Genomic DNA, 5,069 nt, shown 5'->3' on the forward strand with positions numbered 1-5,069 from the left:
GGAGGGGGCTCCGGCACCGCGCGCTCGGCAGCCGGGCTGGGACAGAGCGCCCGGACCCGCGGCGGTGGCGGCAGCGGCGCTACCCACCCTCCGCCACAGCATCCACCGAAACAGCAAGCCACCGAGCCACCGGCCCCTGGGGTAAGCCACAGCGCGCAAAGGGCAGTGACGGTGACGGTTCAGATGCTTCAGGTTACTACCAGGTGCCAATAAGGGAGATTAGAGACAGAAAAGGAGATTACAGAGAGATCAGAGATAAGAGGTGTACCTTTCTGTGTCCCTTGTCACACAGCGCGCGCGCGCGCACACATACACACGCGGATCTGTACACACATGCATGCACAGACATCAGTACATGCACACATTCCTTGCTACTACCATCTAAATATATGCACCGCCACTCTAAGCCCTGCAACGTTGCGGGTGTTTGTCCTGATCCCTGCATAAAAACCGGCAGGTATGTGCTAAAGTCCAGACTGGAACAAACCGCCACACACGACTGAATCGCAGTCAAACTCGAGGAGACATTTAACCTGCCCAATTGTTTCACTAAGCCAGGTACACCACCCCCTCCACATTTCTGAAACCAGTTGTGAAATCCTGCAATTATTCCTAAAATTTGCCGAAAATGTACTTTAGAAAACATAATTTTGCTATCTATGCAAGGTAAAGGTGAACCTAAAGGATGAGTGTGTTTCGTTTTAATGTTTTACGTGTAGCCATCTGGCCACTTTTTATTGGGTGACATATCATATGAGCACTTTGGTGTAGGCTTGGACAAACTACAGCCGGAGGTAAGGCTGGAAATGCCATAAGAATTAAGGGTGCTAAAAATGGATGCTGGATAGCCTACATGAAAGATGGCATATAGCTGTAGTTTTGATATGGGGGGGGAATACATGTGAATATTTATATACCACGAAAGTCGTTGGGGAGGGTTGAGTCTTGTCCTGAGTATCTGACCAGGTAAGTCATTCATAAGAAAACTAATTACCTGTGCATGTATTTTGGACTTGTATAATTCAATAAGCTGCATGTGTGCATCTCTGCTGTTCTTTGTGGCCATGCAATTATGAATTCGGTCTTTTAAAATGATAGCTTTGGGGAAATTTAAAAAGTGGATTTTATGCATATATAAGGTATTTCAAAAGCCATTGTGCTGAATACATATGTTGCAAGGAAGGAAAATCTGATGCTACAGACAATATAAACATTGCTTGAAATCTAATGTAAGGCCTGTATATTCTAGGACAAATCCACTGACTTAATATAGTCTAACGCTATGTTTATTTATATTTCAAAATCAGGAATTAGGTGTCTTTTCAACCAAGATAATGGGTCTTACATCCAGCCATATTAAGATAAAAAGAAAACTCAGTAAATGTTGAATACAGCAAATAAGATACAACATACAACATGGTTGAAAATGTCTTCCTTGCAGAAGGCTGTCCATTGCTGTGTCTACACATTTAAAAATATTTGGAGGGGGGGGGTGGCAATAAGAAATGCTAGAAAGCAATAGGGCGGTGAATGCGATACCTGCCGGTTAATCACACAAATTCTTCAGAAATCTTTAGAATCACTTCCTTTTATGCCAATAGTCTCTCAAATGCACTGGCTGAAACTGTTGTTGTTTTTTTTTCTAATATGAAGTTAATTAGACAAACTTTGAGCCTTGAGCGACGGGCATTACAGGAGACGGTGAGGGTATGTCAAGAAAGGGGGGAAAAAGTGTCTTTTTTTATGACCAAACCAGGAGGTTACACAGCTGGCATTACACACATGACAGATGTGCATATTTGGAGCCTTAAATAAACAGAAGCAGAGAGGCATATTATCTAGCAAGAGACAGCAGCAGACATTCGCCAAAAAATAAAGACAGACATAAAGGTAAAGACAGACAGATAGACATTACACAAGACAGCAAAATAAAGGGGGGGTGTAGAGTCAATAAAAAACGATACAACCTGAACTTTTCGCGAATTAAAAAATGCAAATATATCCTTACATATGCATCAGCATTAAAAATAATACACGCTGGAACCAACAGGAGCGGGAACAGGAGGAGGAGGAGAAGGAGGAGGAGGAGGAGGAGGAGAGGTGGAGGAGGAGGAGAGGAGAAGGAGGAGGAGGAAAGAATGGAGGCGCCTCGGAGCCCTGATTATGCATGGGCTGGAGCTGCCTCCTCTAACCTGTTCTTCTCGGAGCCGGGCAGCCGGCGGTCCTCAGCCGCCCACAGAACAGGAGCCGAAACAACCGTTCCCGAAGGCTAAGGCGTTTATTTTTCTCTTTTGGGGGTTTTGGCGGTTGTTTCAGGGGCTCGCCAACTGGCCCCTTTAATTAAAAGCTTCAATAAAAGGCGATCGCGCCAGGAATGCACGGGCTCCTCTTCGCGCAGGATTTGCATATTTTTTTAATGCCCTAATTTCCTTGATGTATGTAAATGTAGCCGGACGTAGAGGGAGACAGGGAGCTGACGTCAATGGACGTGACCTCGCAGCTAAACCTTGAACGTGAAGCCGGGATGGGGGAAAACACGGAGCGGCAGCCGGCGGAGCCCGCGAGTGCGGGCGGCTGCAGTCGCGGTGGCCAAGTCCAGGCCCGAAAGGGCCCAGGGTGCCAGTGCCAACCCCGGGGGAAGAAGCGCCGCCGCCTTGTTTCTCCACCGCCGGGCTTGCAGCCCCTCTGGCTTTCCGTCCGCGGACACAGGCTCTTGTCCTGCGCCTCCGGCTCTACCAAAAACACGTTTTTTTGGCTTCTCTCGGAAAAAGCAAACACCCTAAACCAAAGCAGCAGATCATAAGCCAAATAAAACCCCAAATGTTTTAGACCAATGCTTGGGTAGCTTATCAGAAAAGAGACTTGACAATAGAACGCCCCCCCCCTCCTCCCACAAGAAGGGGGGGTGGGTGGAGAAGACCTCAGACAACAGCAAATCATTCCTAAAACACGCTAAGTTACACGAGTTTCCGGTAGGGAGAAGAAATCGCCCAGTCGACTGGAGGGGGCTTCTGGTTTCAGTACCTCTTTACCTGTGCCCTCATTGTGCGCGCTGGCTTCATTAACAAGCATGCCATTAGCGTGCGTTTTTCTGTGTTGGAGGTGGTGTGAGAGTGTGTAGGCGCGCGCGCGCGCGTGTTGGGGAGATGCTTGAACTGGGGAGCACCGAGGCAGGCGCTGTGAGCGAGATAAGAGGGCAACGTGTCTCTCCGCAGCCGCGTTTGCGGCATATCTGCGGGGTAAGCCAGGCCAGAATTCCTGGACTGGAGTTCGAGTCTCACCCGTGGGAAGGGGGAGCTCAGAGAAGGCGCTACGCACAGCCTGCACTTCCGATTACCTTGTCTGGGGAGGGACTTGAGAGCCGAGCCCTTCCATGGCCGTGCTGCCTGGCGGGGTTTAGCCTGGCGTGTTTTCTTTCACTTGGAGCTCTGTGGCCTCGGCGAGAGGGTAGCGGCGCGCGGCCACCGGGCAGCGAGGCCGTCAGACGCCCCCGCTCCGGCCCTGCGCGCCGGCGTGTGCGTGCCCGCGTAGCAGGCGGGGGTCGCCGGCACCTCCCTGTGCACGTCCGCCCCCGCCTCTGCTCGCCACCGGCTTCTGAGCAGCTAAGAAATGGTCCTCGGCCTCTTCTGGGCCCCTGCCGCGAGAAGCCGGGGGCGGAGGGCAGAGCCGCCGGCTGGCCAGGAAGGAGGCCGCTGTGTGGGCTTCCCACTCCTGCCCTTGGCCGCCAAGGCTGCCGTTTCTTCTTTCCATCTCGCAGCCCGAGCTTTGTTTTCCTGATATGCTCGTGGCCACCGGGCCCCACGCCTCCGAGAGGAAACTGTGCGTGTGCGCGGGGGGCGGGCGCGCGCGGCGGGCGGGGGCCCTCCCGCCAAGGACACGCTTGGCTGTCTGTCCTCCGGCTGCACTTGGCGGGAAAGCTGGGGGCCGCCGGCGGGTGTGCGCGCCCAAGGCTCTCATTACCGCCTCCCGCTCCCCCTCCTCCTGCACCCGCCGCATTTACATACGGGCTTCTCTCCGGAATTTTTATGCCCCCCCCCACCTCCGCCCGCTTGCACGCGCGCAGGCTCGGAACGTGCGCCCGCGCGCTCAGACACCCGCGCCCTGGCTGCGGCTGGCCGGGCGCGCGAACAGGCCCCGGGGCGCCGGCCTCCCAAAGCACGAAGGATACTGGCACCCTCCCTGTCGCGCCTACAACCCAGATAACCTCCTGGCTCGTGTTTAGGAAGCCCACCTTCCCCTCAAGGCCCCCACCCTTTTCTCCCTGAAAAGTCCCACCCACATCTGCCGTTCCCTGGAAAACACGCGCGCGCGCGCACACACACTCCCTCACTCTTTTTCTTCTCCTCAAATAGATAACCCCTATGGCGCGTCCCTGCTATCATTTGAATAGCGCTGGAATTAAAAGAATAAAAATCTTTATAATGTATTTCTTGTCTTTAGTCAAACACATTTAACAACCAAAACAAAAACAGTGGGAGGAGTGAGGAAGGGGGAGTTGAACCAAAAGACCTTTCTTAAAAAAAAAAAAAAAAAAGTCTGCAAGTCAAAAGGTCATTTTCCAAGTTTGTAAATAAAAATTGCAAAGGGAGTCCTTAAAAAAAAGAAAGGAAAAGAAGAAGGTGGAAAAGATCCACAAGTTACATAAAATGATGCATTGGGAAAACAAGACAGGGCTATTCTTTTATAAAAATGAGTCTAAAGAAATAGGGGGGTAAACTCGAGGAAAAAGAAAAAGAGGGAGAAGAAAATAAAAGGTAGAAAAGGCTAAAGAAGTTTCCAAGAAATGTGTGCTTTGCGTTGTTCAATAGGAAAATGTAGCCATTGCCCTCCTTCAGACGAGACATTTCTAATTTGTTCCGTCTGTCAGGAGGGGACTATGAGAGGTTTGGGTGCAAATTCATTATCTCTAGCAACGCAGAACGTAGTGTGGGGACTGAAAAAGACCGTGGCAATGGATGAACAATAGGGCTTCAGTTCATCAGTAACAAAAGCAGTGGGGAAATTGGTTGAGTTTCAGAGCACGTCCTCCTCGGCAGAGGGGGCTGGACTAGACCTTGGACAGCCCCCCC

General features: G+C 51.2%; 1 long non-coding RNA gene across 1 annotated transcript in view; it reads right to left on the reverse strand.

The window, feature by feature from the left end:
• Positions 1 to 2,229, reverse strand: part of LOC105853361 — a 55,878-nt gene extending 53,649 nt beyond the window's left edge. Inside the window, exon 1 of the long non-coding RNA XR_001145201.1 lies at positions 2,193 to 2,229. This is a non-coding gene — a long non-coding RNA (uncharacterized LOC105853361). The remainder of the gene's footprint in view (positions 1 to 2,192) is intronic.
• Between the last annotated feature and the right edge of the window lie 2,840 nt (positions 2,230 to 5,069).

The sequence above is a fragment of the Condylura cristata genome, unplaced genomic scaffold (genome assembly GCF_000260355.1).
Source record: "Condylura cristata isolate star-nosed mole 26May11 unplaced genomic scaffold, ConCri1.0 scaffold00007, whole genome shotgun sequence".
Classification (NCBI taxonomy): Eukaryota; Metazoa; Chordata; class Mammalia; order Eulipotyphla; family Talpidae; genus Condylura; species Condylura cristata.